The 19,305-nt window shown below is 44.2% G+C and overlaps 1 protein-coding gene across 7 annotated transcripts in view; it reads right to left on the bottom strand.

The window, feature by feature from the left end:
* ARHGAP24 (Rho GTPase activating protein 24) overlaps positions 1–19,305 on the bottom strand; it is a 527,216-nt gene that overhangs the window by 45,267 nt on the left and 462,644 nt on the right. The gene's annotated exons all lie outside the window — the stretch shown is intronic.

Here is a 19,305-nt window from a genome sequence, read left to right as displayed (position 1 = left end):
TGTTCTGCCACCAATAAGGGAAAACTTACTGTAGCTCCAGCTGCCTTCCCTTAAATGTTGCCATCTGGTGGGATCTCAAACACACCCATACCCACACCCACACAAAGGCAAACACGCACACAAAGAGGGCATTCAGAGGATCTCCATACTATTAGTCTTCCGATGGGCTGTAAAAACCAACTCTTTGCCTAGCATTTGGTGTAGGGTAAAAGGGTGCTGCCCCCCAAATGCAGGAGTATGTAGAGTTGATGGCACGGGTGAAATGTAAAATTTGTTACTACCGGTTCTCTGGGCGTGGTTTGGTGTGTGTGGGATAATGTGATTGGGTGGTCATGGCCAACTTTTTTTTTTTAACTTTTAAAAACATTTTTTCTACAATCACTTCAGTCAAAGAGGTTGTAAAAAAATGCTTTTAAAAGCCTGTGATGATCAGGGAACTCAGCTGGGATCGCCAGAGGAAAAAAAACTTTTAAAAGATTCTGACGATCCCAGCTGAGTTGCCTAATTGCCAGAACCCTTTCAAAGCATTTTTTTAACAGCCTCTTTGGCCAAAGAGGTTGTAAAAAAAATGATTTGAAAGGTTTTGACGATCCCAGCTGAGCTGCATGATCATCAGAGGCTTTTTTTTTTACTTTAAAAAGCATTTTTTTGGCTGAAGAAAAAATGCTTTTAAAAGTAAAAAAAACGTCAGATGATCGCATGGCTCAGCTGGGCATGTGGGGGAAGGGGGGCAGGGATTTTTGCTACCGGTTCTCCGAACCACTCGTCGCCATTGCTACCAGATCAGGTGATCCGGTCCGAACCGGAAGCATTTCACCCCTGGTTGATGGGAGGTCGAGGCCCTGTGGTTATGTTAAGTTATCTATACACAAGAATCTGAACTACTAACGGTCACCTCTTCTTCAAGCAAAAAAGAGAAAGGGGAAGGGGAGACAGAAAGAGAGAGTGGGGGAGAGAGAAAGAGGGAGAGAGAGAGAGAGAGAGAGAAAAGCAAAGCAAGAAATCAAGAGAGAGAAGGAAGGAAGGAAGGAAGGAAGGAAGGAGAGAGAGAGGGAGAGAGAGAAGCAAAGCAAGAAATCAAAAGAGAATGAGAGAAGGAAGGAAGGAAGAAAGAAAGAAAAAGAAAGAAAGAAAGAAAGAAAGAAAAAGGAATAAGAGAAAAAAAGAAGAACATTGTTGAATGCTGCGGAAATGCTGTCATTACTATTTAATACAGCTGAAATCTCCTCATCTTGTTGGGTTAAAAACAATATAATTCATCATTTAGAACTTTCTGTGTGATAAGGGAACATCAAGCCATTTTTCTATATTGTTTGGGAGAAGTTTCTCATCCTTAAAAACTGAAATGTTGTACACAAACAAAATGGGGGAAGCTCAAATGAAGTACCTGCAAAAGCAAAGCAGAGCAAAGCAAAGCAAACATGAGCAATAACCGTCATTATCTTTGTCATGCATTGGGGAATTGTTTCTTAAGGTGCTTTTGTCTAAATAGTCTGAGAGACCTGAGAGACCCAGGGATGTCCACTAATCGTCTTATTCCTCGGCAACCCAAGTGAACCTCCATCTGTGCCTAGCTCTGCTAGCTTCCTATGGAAGGGTGTCCTTCTTTTTCCCATCACGTTTCTATTAGCAACCAACATTAGCTTGCATTGTATTTTAACTGCACTTCCTTTTATCTTTCTGGCAAGGCTCTCCAGGACAAATCGGCTTCTGTTTATGTATAACTCTTTAGCCATGTCAGTCATAATGACGGCCTAGAAGAAGACCTCTCTGTTTGGTTTTACATTGTGATCCTCCAGACAAGAGGTCGGCAACCTTAAAGACTCAAAGAGCCACAAAGGTCCTAACCAGAAGCTCCCGTTCAATTCTGGAGCCGACCGGAAGTCCGGTTCCCCCACCATAGAGTCTCCTCCTAGCGCAGCATCCTTTTTCTGCTGCTGACCAGAAGTCCGGTTCCCCCACCATAGAGTCTCCTCCTAGTGCAGCATCCTTTTTCCTCTACCTGTCCTAACTGAAAGCCGACCAGCAACAGGGAGACACAGCAGAGGAATGAAAGAGGTTGCTGACCCCTGCTCCAGACCCTTCATCCATGCTCATTCCATAAACTGTACAGGTCCATTGTTTGATATTTCAAAACTGCAACGATGCTTGAATAATACATAGGGTATGATTACAGAAGGGTTTTTTTTTTTCAGAAGGAAGCGGTTTTACAGGTGGTAGAAGTTGAACAGAAGCAGGCTTTGTCTGAACATTAGCAGAAATGAATGCTGTGCTGAAGTCTGACGTGCAGTTTCTCAAAGGTTCCCTCCCTCAGTTCCTAGAAAAAATTTATTTTCATAATTCAGCAATTCCTTTTGATTCCCCCCACCCCACTTTTAAGCCTCTACAGCTACTTGTACTTCCAAACTGTAACGTCTCATGGACTGAATTTTTATGACAATCCTGGGCTTGGATTGAAATGTGGGAAGTCAGAGGTCTGCAGGAATGAAAGTACAATAAAAAATAGGGCATTTACACTTAACATTTGGTCAACAAGAAAGTAAACAAGTGCAATAGCCCATTCATCAGGATTTTACCAAAATCTAGACAAGATAGATCACAAGTCAAAGTCAAAGTCAAGTCAAGTCAAGTCAAGTCAAGTCAAGTCAAGTCCAGTCCAGTCCAGTCCAGTCCAGTCCAGTCCAGTCCAGTCCAGTCCAATCCAATCCAATCCAATCCAATCCAATCCAATCCAAACCAAACCAAACCAAATCAAAACATACATACACACACATACATGTCATTCTCTTCTTTTAAGATATTTCAAAAAAAGACTATTTTCCATCCATTTGAAGGGATGGAGAAAAAACGAAGGACAAATTTTTGGTATGGAACCAGCATAAATATTCTAACAGTAGAGCTGTTTCACAAGCAAGAGAATGCTTGGGAAATGGTTGAGTTTGCTATTAATGAAGATCTTTAATTAAGCATTCATTTGTCAGAGAAGCTATATCTCATCTTAAGAATATACTTAGGGTTAGGGCAGGGGTCTGCAAACTTGGCTCTTTTAAGACTTGTGGACTTCAACTCCCAGAGTTCCTCAGTCAGGGCTCTGGGAGTTGAAGTCCACAAGTCTTAAAAGAGCCAAGTTTGCAGACCTCTGGGTTAGGGTATTGAAGTATTTTGAACTTTATATCAGTATGTGGCTTGGATGAATTTATGAAACTCAGAGAGTTGAATGAATGAACACTTTTTTCCCATAAAAACTTTTCATGATGAAAATGTTTTAGATATGTAGAAAACGCCTTCTTAGCATTTTCTCCTCTTTTTCTATTTCCATTGGCTACTGCTTTGACACCCCCTTTTAAAACATGGACAAACTTGGCTAAATGATTCCATTTAATATGATTTTGCAAAGCGGTGACATGAGAATTTATGCACTGAAGGCAAATTCCTTGTGTGTCCAATCATACTTGGTCAATAAAGAATTCTATTCTATTCTATTCTATTCTATTCTATTCTATTCTATTCTATTCTATTCTATTCTATTCTATTCTCCAATATTCTGTTCTGTTCTGTTCTGTTCTGTTCTGTTCTGTTCTGTTCTGTTCTGTTCTGTTCTGTTCTGTTCTGTTCTAGTCTAGTCTAGTCTAGTCTAGTCTAGTCAATTCAGTGAGATCAAATTATCATAGCTCAATTTTCATTAAGGTTCACCCTAATCCTGCCAAACATCCCTGGAAAGGTTCAGACTACATTTGCAAGCAGCTTGCTACTACCAGGAACCAAAGCATCTCTATCTCAAGGTAACCCACATCCTCTGTTTGCTAATTTGCACGGTGGTATTTTCCTTGCCACTGCATACAACGTTAAAAATCACAGACTACTTCTAGAGCGGAGTGGTGATGCCTTTTGATGGAGTGTGTTGACGATAATGAAACTCAGCCTCTCTTCTTAGTGAAGAATCACTAAACTCTCTTTGCAAGGACAATGAGGTTATGAATGGCGGCAAAATTCCTTGCAAACTAGCTGTGACAGTTTGCAGGCTCAGGAGACCCCTGGATTCTTTGCTTACTCAAGCAAGATGAAAAGATTGTGACCTACAAAGCATACCATTGTCTGCCTCCCCCACCCCATCCCAGGCAAGACAGCAAACTGCCACACTAGTGATTTCAAATCATTCTCATCACTAAGATTGAATGTTTCATATTTATAAAGAAATTCATTGGTGGCTCACACTGCTCCATCTTAATAATAGTAACAGAGTTGGAAGGGACCTTGGAGGTCTTCTAGTCCAACCCCCTGCCCAGGCAGGAAACCTTACACCAGACAAATGGTTATCCAACATCTTCTTAAAAACTTCCCGTGTTGGAGCAGTCACAACCTCTGGAGGCAAGTTGTTCCACTGATTAATTGTTCTAATTGCCAGGAAATTTCTCCTTAGTTCTAGGTTGCATTTCTCCTTGACTAGTTTCCACCCATTGCTTCTTGTTCTACCCTCAGGTGCTTTGGAGAATAGCTTGACTCCCTTTTCTTTGTGGCAGCCCCTGAGATAGCTATCATGTCACTCCTAGTCCTTCTTTTCATCAAACCAGACATATCCAGTTCCTGCAACTGTTCTCCATCTTGCTGGATCTGTGTGTGGGATGTGTGAAAGAAATGTGCCTTTATTAAGTCTAGATATACAGGCAGCCCTTGACTTACGACCACAATTGAGGCCAACATTTTTTTTTTTGCTAACTGAGACATTTGTTAAGCAAATTTGGCTCCGTTTTACCATCTTCCTTGCCGCCGTTGTTAAGTGAAACATTGCAGGTCAGTTAGTAACACCTCTGTTAAATGAATCGGGCTTCCCCCCCATCCCCAGTTGACTTTGCTGATCGGAAGATCGCAAAAGGAGGATCACATGACCCCAGAACACTGCAACCGTCATAAATATGAGTCGGTTTCCAAGTGTCTGAATTCTGATCAGGCGATCAGGGGGATGCTGCAACAGTGGTGTGATAAATGGTCATAAGACACTTTTTTTCCAGTGCTGTTGTGACTCTGAACAGTCACTAAGTGAATGTTGTCAGTTGAGGACTTCCTGCTTGGGAAGTTCTGGCAAAAATCCCACTATGTGGCCTCACGTCCCCATCGCTTGGTTGGTAGCGCTAGTCTAATGGGATAAAATCTACATATAATTTATATCCTGTCATTGTTGTTTGTTAGTTGCTAAGTTGTGTCTGACCCATCGCAACCCCATGGACAACGTTCCTCCAGGCTTTCCTGTCCTCTACCATTCTCTGCAGTCCATTTAAGCTCACACCAACTCCATCCAGTCACCTTATTCTCTGTCGTCCCGTTCTTCTTTTGCCCTCAATCTTTCCCAGCTTTGGCTCTTCTCCAGTGAGTCCTTCCTTCTCATTAGGTAGCTAAAGTATTTGAGTTTCATCTTCAGGATCTGGCCTTCTAAAGAGCAGTCAGGGTTGATCTCCTCTAGGACTGACCGGTTTGATCGCCTTGCAGTCCAAGGGACTTGCAGGAGTCTTCTCCAGCACCAGAGTTCAAAGGCCTCCATTCTTTATATATCCTGTCGTATTATCACAAAATACCCATTCCATGATCGTCCCTGGGAAAAGGTTTTGATGCCATTGATAGAAAAGGAGTTACAGAAATATTGCTGATCTTATAATGGAGCAAAACCTGTACATGAGTATTGATTGCCTCCCTTTGTAGGGTATATAAAATTCTGTGAATTCTCCAAGAGTATTTATAGAGTCCTTCCCCTCCTTTCTGCTATTAACACAACTCCATTCTTCAAAACTAATAGAAGAATCGGGAAGAAAGAATCAAGTCAGCATTATTTTCTGCATAGCACACATTTTGTGGCTTCATCAACGTGGGAGCAATACCCCGTCCCATCTGCAGAAATATTGGACAAAGAATGGATAAATCTGATGAATTCTATTTCTGACATTTTTCCAATTGTAATTAATTGTCTGCCGCTCACTGTGGATTTTTGTTTTTGTTTTTTTTCCAAAAAGAATCACTTGTACATTAATTTCACTGGTATGCATATTCTGCACATTTTTGTCATGGCATTCTTGCGTGCATATTTTTTTAGTAAAGAACTGTAGGAGGTGACCAGGCTAAGCCCGAGGGAGGAATCAAATGCAACATAAGTCACAAATGAATATTTAACTAGACAACCAGTTAAATATGAGCCACCACTGTGCAGCAGCAGCCAAAAAAGCCAATGCGATCCTAAATTGCATTAACAGAGGGATACAATCAAGATCAAGCGAGGTACTAATACCACTCTATAAAGCCTTAGTAAGATCACACATGGAATGCTGCATCCAGTTTTGGTCACTACACTATAAAAAAAGATGTTGAGACTCTTGAAAGAGTGCAGAGAAGAGCAACCAAGATAATTAGGGGACTGGAGGCTAAAACATACAATGAATGGTTGCAAGTGCTCAGTATGGTTAGTCTAGTGAAGAGACAGACCAGGGGAGACATGATAGCAGGCACCTGAAGACCAGACAAGGAATAATGGATGGAAACTGATCAAGGAGAGATTCAACCTAGAAATAAGGAGAAATTTTCTGACACTGAGAAAAATCAACCAATGGAACAGCTTGCCTTTGGAAGTTGTGGGAGCTTCATCCCTGGAATCTTTCAAGAAGAGACTGGACTCCCATCTGTCAGAAATGGTTAGGGTCTCCTGCTTGGGTAGGGGGTCGGACTAGATGACCTATAAAGTCCCTTCCAAATCTGTTATCTGTAAATCATGAGTTCCTGCATGCCCACAAGAGATCTAAGCCCAGCTCACCTCGAGTGCCTTCTTATTCCCGCTGATTTCCCTTGACTGTTACTAGGTCAGATTCTTCTAGAGAACTTAAGCTCGCAATAAATCTGAACTGCCTGAATCTCCCCGGCATTTCACAAGACCACCATTGTCAATCTGAGAAAACTCCAACCAGAATTCTATTCTGGCTCAAGGCAGAAAAGATGCATTTGGTCTCTGCAGCCACCATCCTAGCCACAGTACCATAAATGTAATCAAATTTGAAGGTAATATATGGCTAGCGATCAATATAAATGGCTACCTAAAAATGCTGCAAAGCTTGGAGAAACATCTGGTTAATGACCACAAACACCTGAATTGACTTGGTGAAATATCTCATTTGTAATTCCTAAACTAAACCAGAGACAAGAGGGCCACCAGCAAAGCTTAAAAGAATTCATGACCAAGTAAGACATTAGCCCAGTAGTGGTGAACTTTTTACTCACTGAGTGCTGAACAGGTACGCACTTTGCCTGCTTTGCACTTGTGCGTGCTATCCGCGCTAATGCGCAGCTCCTCCCCCATGCACTGTGCATGCAAGTGCACCATCTGTGCATTCACACGGCTTTCACGTGGGGGCCTCCATGTGCTGCACGTGCAATTTTACCATCTACACATGCATGTGGTTTTCACATGCTCAATTCACATGCGTGAATGCAGTTTATGGATGTGGGCACTGCGCGCAAGTACTCTTGCATGTCTGCGCAAATGCATATATACATAAGAGCTCTGAAGACCAGTTGGGTCCCCAGAATTGCGCGAATGCGCACTGGAGGCCCAAACACCATCCCTTTAAAAGGAGATGATGAGTAATATAGTACATATTCATTTCATCACCTTTGTAATGAGCGTATTAGTCAATATATTCTGAATTTAGAATATTAGCCGGTCTTCTTTTGTGTAAAATATTTCTGTGAAATGTGACCCTTGTGTGGCTTAACTGTAACAGGTATTTGTTAATTAATTTTACCTCAGAATCCTACCCAAAATCCTACTTGCTGAAGTACCATCTTCAGTCTGCGGTGAATGGGTGTATGTGTGCCACATTTCTGGAGAAGATCCCTGCGTATTTAATTTCATTACAATATGTTGCTTATAGTTGTGAACAGTGATGTAACTCCAAGCCAGGGCTGGGCTGCTGGGGGTTCGGGGGAACCTATAGCTATGATTCTGTGCAGTTCGGAGAACCTCCAAATCCCACTCCTGGCTGGCCCCGTCCACCCTGCCCCGCCCCTCTCAGAAGTCCACATGTGGCCCATTTTAGAGGCAGATAAGTGCAGGGCGCACACAGAGGCTTGGGAAGGGCAAAAAACGGGCCTTCCAGAAGTTTGGGAAGGCCAGGAAGGGGCCCATTTCTGGCCTCCAGAGGGCCTGCGGAGCCTAGGAAGGCCGTTTTCACCCTCTCAGAGCCTTGAGGAAAGCCTTCAGAGTCCAGGAAGGGCAGAAACACTCCCCTGCCATGGTGCAGGAGGCCAACTAGGCCAACCCTACCATGGCCATGCCCACCCAGCAACCGTGCACAGAACCCCTTGCTAAAAATTTTCAAGCCCACCCCTGCCCCATGCCTATGATTAAACTCTGAAAACATACATCTGAAACCCTGAGAGCATATTAAAATATTTTTATGGTCGAAAAGATAGGTTTTAGACTGTAAATCACTTTTCTAAAAGAAAAAATAATGAAAAGGAATGCAATATATAACTTAAATTACAGAGTCATATATCGAAACAGATTAATTATAAATTGAGAGCCAAGAAAAGGAGAGGGTTTGTTGTTGTTGTTTTTTGCAAAGAATGCATGACGGATCTCATTAACTAATGCAACACAGATAAATGGTGAATTCCATTAATATTTCAGAAATACTCTTACCATGGAATCTGGTACAACCCAGGCCTGACAGGTAATGATGACTGAAAATCTCTTAAAGTTACAGTGTCCGTTTGCCTAACTTAGCGTAATCATTCCTCATTCTGGAGAAGACATCATGGAAAGAGATTTGGAGATATATATTTTTTGCACCATTAATACTGCTAGCAACAACCAAAGTCTTCCATTCACCGGGCTGCCATTTTGTATCTGCCAGAATGCCCCAAATATAGCAAAATTCTAAGACATTTTAGGACTGGCTAGGAACTTTCACACAAGAAAAAGTAAAACAAAATAGAAAATATTTGACAAAACATATATATTTGGTAATGGAAGCATCCTAGAAATGCCAGAATATGTTTCCTGAAAGGCCCTTTTTGAGAAAACCTTAGCACAAGACAATATCCTGAAGCAATTCTACTGCAGGTAGTCCTCAACTTACGACCGTAATTGAGCCTGGAATTGCAATGGCAAGTCACTTATGGATTTATTTATTTATAAAATCTATTGGCCACCCATCTTATCACAGGGTAACTCTGGGTGGCTTACAGTCATATACAGGTAGTCCTCGACTTACGACCACAATTGAGCCCAACATTTCTGTTGTTAAGTGAGACAATTATTAAGTAAGCTTTGCCCCATTTTACGACCTTTCTTGCAAGGGTGAAATTCAGCCGGTTCTATCCGGCTCGGGTAAACCGGTAGCGGTGACTGCGGGAGGCTTTGCCCACCCCCATGGACGTCATGACGTCCCTTTTTTCTGACAATTTCAGCCTCTGTGCATGCGCAGAAAGCTTTGCGCACGCACATTTGTGAACCAGTAGGGAAGGTAAGTGAATTTCACCCCTGCTTCCTTGCCTCAGTTGTTAAGCGAATCACTGCAGTTGATAAGTTAATAATCCAGTTGTTAAGTGAATCTGGCTTTCCCTTTGGCTTTGCTTGTCAGAAGGTTGCAAAAGCGGATCACGTGACCCCTGCAACCGTCGTAAATATGAACCAGTTGCCAAGCAGCTGAATTCTGATCACGTGCCCATGAAGAAGCTGCAGCGGTTGTAAGCATGAAAAATAGTCAGGCCACTTTTATCAATGCTGCTGTAACTTTGAACGGTCGCTAAATGAACTGTGGTGAGTCGAGAACTAGGTGTACTAACAAAGGAATGCAAATTGTACCCGTGTAAATTCATTGGGGTTGATCTGCAAAAATGAACCTGCTCCTTTTATTTATGGCACACTTCCAATTTAGTACTTTTGATAGTTTTATCCCACTGTAATATATATATTTATTTATATCACCAGCCAGGTTTTTAAGATTTCTTCCAGCTCTGACGGGAGAGATATATATCTGGAGCAGTCGTGCAATGAAAGTACTGACAATTCTGTGCTTTGACCTTCCTTTAATATATAGACAAAGAAAGCTGCTCTCATTAACAGCTCATGGTTTCAGAACAGGGGGCAGATTCCTTGGTTCAATCATGCAGGGCTGTGATGGCAAACATTTTAGGCACTCACGTAGAAACATCACGTGTGTGCGTGCACTCCTCAGGACCATGCCCAGAAAAGACAAACTTCTGGGTTCTAGCGCGCATGTGCGCTCGACAATCAGTTGGTCAGCAGGCATGCGCAGGCTGGATTTTGCCATTACCGCATGCGCAGATGGATTGCACTCCGAAAAAGCTGAACTTCCGGGTTCTGGCATTCACGAGCACCCGACAATCAGCTGGCCGGTACGCATGTGCACGCTGATTTTCAGCACTGCCGCGCGCATGACGATCAACTGATCATCGCATGCACATGTGCGCAAGAAACCCGGAAGACAAACTGGCAAGGCCACGCGTGCCGGGCAATATGGCTTTGCGTGCCACTTTGGGCACACATGACATAGGTTCGCCATCACAGATGTAGGGTGATGAACAGCTGACAACCCTATTTTCTGATGAATATCCTGGACCAGGGGTCTCCAACCTTGGCAACTTTAAGACTTGTGGATTTCAACTCCCATAATTCCTCAGCCAGCAAAGCTGTCAGTCAGCAAAGCAAAGCTGGCTGAGGAATTCTGGGAGTTGAAGTCCACAAGTCTTAAAGTTGCCAAGGTTGGAGACCCCTATCCTGGACAGATAATTTTTTTAAAAAAAAGAGGGAAGGAGTTTCGAATTCATTAATGGCGAATTAAAGCGATATTTTTTTCTCACGTTCTGAACATTCCAGGGACCTTGGCAAAGTGGAGAATAATAAAAGCTGAGAGCAGGCCAGTTCTGGGACCACAGCCTGGAACTGTTCCACTAATGGGTATACTGGCAATGGGCCCAGTATCAATGGAGCAGGTGACTGCAGGTGAGGACATCCTACTGCTGGAGAAAGAGTCACACAACTGCCTTGGAGGTCTTCTAGTCCAACCTGCTGCTTGAGCAGGAGACCTACTTATTCAGCCTTGCCAGTTAGGGGTAAGTTAACAAAGTTAACTTAATTACTGGTAAGTTGTCAAAATGTAAGTCACTAATTCTAGGTCCTTCCTAAACTGTTTTTGAGATCCATCCCTGCCATGAGTAAATAGCCTTTTGGAGTCTAGATATCACTTTTAACAAATTAAGAGAGTTGGAAGGGACCTTGTAGGTCATCTAGTCCAACCCCCTGCCCAAGCAGGAAACTCTAAACCATTTCTGGCAGGTGGCAGTCCAATCTCTTCTTGAAAGCCTCCAGTGATGAAGCTCCCACAACTTCCGAAGGCAACTTCTATTCCATGGGTTGATTGTTCTCGCTGTCAAAAAACTTCTCCTTATTTCCAGGTTGAATCTCTCCTTCTTCAGTTCCCATCCATTATTCTTTGTCTGACCTTCAGGTGCTTTGGAAAATAGCTTGACCCCTTCCACTCTGTGGCAGCCCCTTAAATATTGGAAAACTGCTATCATGTCTCCCCTGGTCCTTCTCTTCACTAGACTAGCCATGCCCAGTTCCTGCAACCGTTCCTCATATGTTTTAGCCTCCAGTCCCCTAATCATCTTGGCTGCTCTTCTCTGCACTCTTTCTAGAATCTCAACATCTTTTTTATAGTGTGGTGACCACTACCTATTTTCCGGAATCTGTCCGAACCAGCTGAATACCACCACTGCTCCCCAGGGCCCGTTTTTGTCCTGGACAGCTTACTGTCTGACAGCAAAAAACAGAGCCCGGGGTCCATTTTTGCTGGCAGAGGCACCGCAGTCCGGTCCTTCGCTATTTTCAGGGTGATCCAGCAGGCCAGATCCAAGCACCCTGTGGGCCGGATCTGGCCAGGGGGCCTTGAATTTGACACCCATGACCTATACCATTTTGTATACACTTGTTGTGGTCCGCCAGCAGCCTGCGGAGCTGGCAACCGAGTCAGACAGTCAGACAGTGATGTGGCTGAGGAAGAACATGGGCCAGTCCTGGAGGCTGGGGAAGGCCTGGATGAGGGCTCTGCATTGGAGGCAGAGGTGGGGCCAGGGCCATCTGGGGTGAGATATCAGCAGTACGCTGATGACACCCAGCTGTACTTTTCCACCCCGGGCCACCCCAATGAAGTTGTTGAAGTGCTGTCCCGATGTTTGGAGGCCGACGGGTCTGGATGGGAGAAACAGGCTCAAGCTTAATCCCTCCAAGACGGAGTGGCTGTGGATGCCGGCATCGATTCAGTCAGCTGCAGCCGCAGCTGACTGTTGAGGCAGTTATTGGCCCCAAAGGATAGGGTGCGCAACTTAGGTGTCCTCCTGGATGAGCGGCTGTCGTTTGAAGATCATTTGACGGCCGTCTCCAGGAGGGCCTTCCACCAGGTCCGCCTGGTTCGCAGTTGCGCCTTCCTTGATCGGGATGCCTTGTGCACAGTCACTCACGCTCGTTACCTCTCGCTTGGATTATTGTAATGCTCTCTACATGGGGCTCCCTTGAGGTGCACTCGGAGGCTTCAGTTAGTCAGAATGCAGCTGCGCGGGTGATAGAGGAGCTACTCGTAGCTCCCACGTAACACCGCTCCTGCGCAGACTGCACTGGCTACCTGTGGCCTTCGAGTGCACTTTAAGGTTTGGTTACGACCTTTAAAGCGCTCCATGGCTTAGGGCCTGGGTACTTACGGGACCGCCTGCTGTTACCTCATGCCTCCCACCGACCCGCACGCCTCACAGAGAGGGACTTCTCAGGGTGCCGTCCGCCAAGCAATGCCGGCTGGCGGCCCCAGGAAGGTCCTTCTCTGTGGGGCTCCACACTCTGGAACGAGCTTCCCGGGTTTCGCCAAATACCTGACCTTCAGGTGCTTTGGAAAATAGCTTGACCCCTTCCACTCTGTGGCAGCCCCTTAAATATTGGAAAACTGCTATCATGTCTCCCCTGGTCCTTCTCTTCACTAGACTAGCCATGCCCAGTTCCTGCAACCGTTCCTCATATGTTTTAGCCTCCAGTCCCCTAATCATCTTGGCTGCTCTTCTCTGCACTCTTTCTAGAATCTCAACATCTTTTTTATAGTGTGGTGACCACTACCTATTTTCCTGAATCTGTCCGAACCAGCTGAATACCACCACTGCTCCCCAGGGCCCGTTTTTGTCCTGGACAGCTTACTGTCTGACAGCAAAAAACAGAGCCCGGGGTCCATTTTTGCTGGCAGAGGCACCGCAGTCCGGTCCTTCGCTATTTTCAGGGTGATCCAGCAGGCCAGATCCAAGTACCCTGTGGGCCGGATCTGGCCAGGGGGCCTTGAATTTGACACCCATGACCTATACCATTTTGTATATACTTGTTGTGGTCCGCCAGCAGCCTGCGGAGATGGCAACCGAGTCAGACAGTCAGACAGTGATGTGGCTGAGGAAGAACATGGGCCAGTCCTGGAGGCTGGGGAAGGCCTGGATGAGGGCTCTGCATTGGAGGCAGAGGTGGGGCCAGGGCCATCTGGGGTGAGATATCAGCAGTACGCTGATGACACCCAGCTGTACTTTTCCACCCCGGGCCACCCCAATGAAGTTGTTGAAGTGCTGTCCCGATGTTTGGAGGCCGTACGGGTCTGGATGGGGAGAAACAGGCTCAAGCTTAATCCCTCCAAGACGGAGTGGCTGTGGATGCCGGCATCCCGATTCAGTCAGCTGCAGCCGCAGCTGACTGTTGGAGGCGAGTTATTGGCCCCAAAGGATAGGGTGCGCAACTTAGGTGTCCTCCTGGATGAACGGCTGTCGTTTGAAGATCATTTGACGGCCGTCTCCAGGAGGGCCTTCCACCAGGTCCGCCTGGTTCGGCAGTTGCGCCCCTTCCTTGATCGGGATGCCTTGTGCACAGTCACTCACGCTCGTTACCTCTCGCTTGGATTATTGTAATGCTCTCTACATGGGGCTCCCTTGAGGTGCACTCGGAGGCTTCAGTTAGTCAGAATGCAGCTGCGGGTGATAGAGGAGCTACGCGTAGCTCCCACGTAACACCGCTCCTGCGCAGACTGCACTGGCTACCTGTGGCCTTTCGAGTGCACTTTAAGGTTTTGGTTACGACCTTTAAAGCGCTCCATGGCTTAGGGCCTGGGTACTTACGGGACCGCCTGCTGTTACCTCATGCCTCCCACCGACCCGTACGCTCTCACAGAGAGGGACTTCTCAGGGTGCCGTCCGCCAAGCAATGCCGGCTGGCGGCCCCCAGGGGGAGGTCCTTCTCTGTGGGGCTCCTACACTCTGGAACGAGCTTCCCGGGTTTCGCCAAATACCTGACCTTGGACCTTCCGCTGAACTGAAGACACATCTTTTCATTCGCTGGGCTGGCTTGAATTTTATTGGTCTTTTAAATTTTCTTAAATTTTTAATATCAATTTTAAATGGGATTTTAGTTTTTTATATATTTTAAAGTTTCGGGCTAATTATAATAAGTTTTTTAATTTACATTTTAAATTGTACATTGTATTGTCTTTTTTACTTCTGCCTGTACACCGCCCTGAGTCCTTCGGGAGAAGGGCGGTATAAAAATCAAATCAAATAAATAAATAAATAAATAAATAAATAAATAAATCTGAGCCTCCAGAGGCTGACAGTAGTGAGACAAAGGAACAGGAGGAGCCTGTTCCTAATGCACGCATGAGAAGAGCTGCCAGCATGAGCAGCTAAAGCAAAGAAGACGACTCGGGAGTAGGGCCAAGAGATGATTGGCCCTCCCATAAGGCTTAAAAGACCAGCAACAGCATTTGGGCTCTGTTGTGTCTGCGTCCCCCGAGCCGGGCCCCCTGCCAGAAAGTGACTCGGAAAATGAGGGGGAAGGGCCATCAGGACTCTGGAGCACTGGCTTCCCTGGCTCAGCTCCAGAAGCCAGAGGCAGGCCAGGTGGAGGAGATAATGAGGCCTCCATCCCCTGACTTGTCCCCCCCCCAGGCCACACCTCCAGACCCGGCTGATGGCAATCTGGCCTGGCTGGACCCTAGGTTTCGTAGGCAGTAGAGGCGGGAACAACAGAAGCACGGGTGGGGCAGGCCTAGGAAGTGCTGAGTCATGGAGCCACACCCCACAGGATATAAAAGCAGCAAGGGCTGCTATATCACTTCGTGGCGAGCAAATCAACTGCTTAGAGGGAGAGAACTAGAGCTGATAGTTGCTGGCTAATTAAGTCATCTCTCGGACTGAGGCGAGGGGGACAGAACAGGCTCTTTGCCGGAAAACAATGTTGATAGCCTTGCTCCTTCTCTCGCTGCACTTTAAGGTTTTGGTTACGACCTTTAAAGCGCTCCATGGCTTAGGGCCTGGGTACTTACGGGACCGCCTGCTGTTACCTCATGCCTCCCACCGACCCGCACGCCTCACAGAGAGGGACTTCTCAGGGTGCCGTCCGCCAAGCAATGCCGGCTGGCGGCCCCAGGAAGGTCCTTCTCTTCACTAGACTAGCCATGCCCAGTTCCTGCAACCGTTCCTCATATGTTTTAGCCTCCAGTCCCCTAATCATCTTGGCTGCTCTTCTCTGCACTCTTTCTAGAATCTCAACATCTTTTTATAGTGTGGTGACCACTACCTATTTTCCGGAATCTGTCCGAACCAGCTGAATACCACCACTGCTCCCCAGGGCCCGTTTTGTCCTGGACAGCTTACTGTCTGACAGCAAAAACAGAGCCCGGGGTCCATTTTGCTTTGGGAATCTGCTATTAAAAAGCATGAAAAGTTTTAAAACAGAGAACGCTTTGGGGAAATGTGAACCCAAGAAGCTGATTTTGCATAGATGAAGATTGGCGTCTAGTTATGTAATCAGACAAGGTAAGTTCACCATTTACTAACTTGTTGGATTTCATGGACATACGAGCCATACAGTTATCAAGCATTCAAGCTGTACTATTGAATTTCTACAGACTGTTGACACACTCTTTTCAGAGAACTGAGAAAGAGGAAGGCAAACAGGAGAGAAAGACAGAAATGAGAACATGGGGGGATTTTATCCCCAAAGTATTTGAATTTATGCTTTCTGTTATGAATAATCTGTCAAACTGAATCTTACCTAGTTTCCAATTTCTCCATATTGAGTAAGCTTAAGTATATTTCCATTTTGCTTTGGGAATCTGCTATTAAAAAGCATGAAAAGTTTTAAAACAGAGAACGCTTTGGGGAAATGTGAACCCAAGAAGCTGATTTTGCATAGATGAAGATTGGCGTCTAGTTATGTAATCAGACAAGGTAAGTTCACCATTTACTAACTTGTTGGATTTCATGGACATACGAGCCATACAGTTATCAAGCATTCAAGCTGTACTATTGAATTTCTACAGACTGTTGACACACTCTTTTCAGAGAACTGAGTAAACCCATTAAGAAGTGTAAGAAAACAGAGATCTGTCAGCTCTGGCTTTGTCTGCCAACAAAACTTCAAGATTAATTTTCAGCTTTTTAAAAATTTTGTACTGATCGGTCTTATTCTGCTGTTGAACAGGAGTTTCCCAGATGGTAACTGGTAGAAGTCAGCAACTAGGATACTACTTAGTCCACAGAATTGGCACCACGTGACATCGGTGCTGAAAAAGCCGCTCGTGCAAATGTTCTGCTGCTTGCTAATTGTTTTCTGAGATCAATTTGAAACATTGATTTTAATCTTCAAAGCTCTGAGCAGCTTATGACCTATCTTCATAGGGGACAGACTGTCTCATTATGAACCTGTTCAATTATTAAGAACGCTTGGAAGAAGAAAAAAAAGCCTTTGGCAGTTTGCCTAATTAGACCAAGGTTGGTCATAAGACTGAAGAATTGTGTTACGAAGAATTTGCTTTGACTTAGTTTGGACGACGCTGAGAATGAGTTAATTCTCAGCTGTTCTAATAAAGTATGTTTGTTTTTGAACTGATTGCATCTACTACTACCTACCTGGGCCTGGGACACAACAACAATCTCTGCAAAACTGGGCAAAACTGGCCCAGGGAAGAAAGCACTGCCAAGTATCAAAGAAAGATGAAGAGGAGAAACTTCAGGAGAACTGAGAAAGAGGAAGGCAAACAGGAGAGAAAGACAGAAATGAGAACATGGGGGGATTTTATCCCCAAAGTATTTGAATTTATGCTTTCTGTTATGAATAATCTGTCAAACTGAATCTTACCTAGTTTCCAATTTCTCCATATTGAGTAAGCTTAAGTATATTTCCATTTTGCTTTGGGAATCTGCTATTAAAAAGCATGAAAAGTTTTAAAACAGAGAACGCTTTGGGGAAATGTGAACCCAAGAAGCTGATTTTGCATAGATGAAGATCGGCGTCTAGTTATGTAATCAGACAAGGTAAGTTCACCGTTTACTAACTTGTTGGATTTCATGGACATACGAGCCATACAGTTATCAAGCATTCAAGCTGTACTATTGAATTTCTACAGACTGTTGACACACTCTTTTCAGAGAACTGAGAAAGAGGAAGGCAAACAGGAGAGAAAGACAGAAATGAGAACATGGGGGATTTTATCCCCAAAGTATTTGAATTTATGCTTTCTGTTATGAATAATCTGTCAAACTGAATCTTACCTAGTTTCCAATTTCTCCATATTGAGTAAGCTTAAGTATATTTCCATTTTGCTTTGGGAATCTGCTATTAAAAAGCATGAAAAGTTTTAAAACAGAGAACGCTTTGGGGAAATGTGAACCCAAGAAGCTGATTTTGCATAGATGAAGATTGGCGTCTAGTTATGTAATCAGACAAGGTAAGTTCACCATTTACTAACTTGTTGGATTTCATGGACATACGAGCCATACAGTTATCAAGCATTCAAGCTGTACTATTGAATTTCTACAGACTGTTGACACACTCTTTTCAGAGAACTGAGTAAACCCATTAAGAAGTGTAAGAAAACAGAGATCTGTCAGCTCTGGCTTTGTCTGCCAACAAAACTTCAAGATTAATTTTCAGCTTTTTAAAAATTTTGTACTGATCGGTCTTATTCTGCTGTTGAACAGGAGTTTCCCAGATGGTAACTGGTAGAAGTCAGCAACTAGGATACTACTTAGTCCACAGAATTGGCACCACGTGACATCGGTGCTGAAAAAGCCGCTCGTGCAAATGTTCTGCTGCTTGCTAATTGTTTTCTGAGATCAATTTGAAACATTGATTTTAATCTTCAAAGCTCTGAGCAGCTTATGACCTATCTTCATAGGGGACAGACTGTCTCATTATGAACCTGTTCAATTATTAAGAACGCTTGAAGAAGAAAAAAGCCTTTGGCAGTTTGCCTAATTAGACCAAGGTTGGTCATAAGACTGAAGAATTGTGTTACGAAGAATTTGCTTTGACTTAGTTTGGACGACGCTGAGAATGAGTTAATTCTCAGCTGTTCTAATAAAGTATGTTTGTTTTTGAACTGATTGCATCTACTACTACCTACCTGGGCCTGGGACACAACAACAATCTCTGCAAAACTGGGCAAAACTGGCCCAGGGAAGAAAGCACTGCCAAGTATCAAAGAAAGATGAAGAGGAGAAACTTCAGGAGAACTGAGAAAGAGGAAGGCAAACAGGAGAGAAAGACAGAGATGAGAACATGGGGGGGATTTTATCCCCAAAGTATTTGAATTTATGCTTTCTGTTATGAATAATCTGTCAAACTGAATCTTACCTAGTTTCCAATTTCTCCATATTGAGTAAGCTTAAGTATATTTCCATTTTGCTTTGGGAATCTGCTATTAAAAAGCATGAAAAGTTTTAAAACAGAGAACGCTTTGGGGAAATGTGAACCCAAGAAGCTGATTTTGCATAGATGAAGATTGGCGTCTAGTTATGTAATCAGACAAGGTAAGTTCACCATTTACTAACTTGTTGGATTTCATGGACATACGAGCCATACAGTTATCAAGCATTCAAGCTGTACTATTGAATTTCTACAGACTGTTGACACACTCTTTTCAGAGAACTGAGAAAGAGGAAGGCAAACAGGAGAGAAAGACAGAAATGAGAACATGGGGGGATTTTATCCCCAAAGTATTTGAATTTATGCTTTCTGTTATGAATAATCTGTCAAACTGAATCTTACCTAGTTTCCAATTTCTCCATATTGAGTAAGCTTAAGTATATTTCCATTTTGCTTTGGGAATCTGCTATTAAAAAGCATGAAAAGTTTTAAAACAGAGAACGCTTTGGGGAAATGTGAACCCAAGAAGCTGATTTTGCATAGATGAAGATCGGCGTCTAGTTATGTAATCAGACAAGGTAAGT

This window comes from Ahaetulla prasina, chromosome 8, assembly GCF_028640845.1.
Source record: "Ahaetulla prasina isolate Xishuangbanna chromosome 8, ASM2864084v1, whole genome shotgun sequence".
In the NCBI taxonomy this organism is placed as follows: domain Eukaryota; kingdom Metazoa; phylum Chordata; class Lepidosauria; order Squamata; family Colubridae; genus Ahaetulla; species Ahaetulla prasina.
This window is presented reverse-complemented; position numbering and strand designations above follow the sequence as displayed.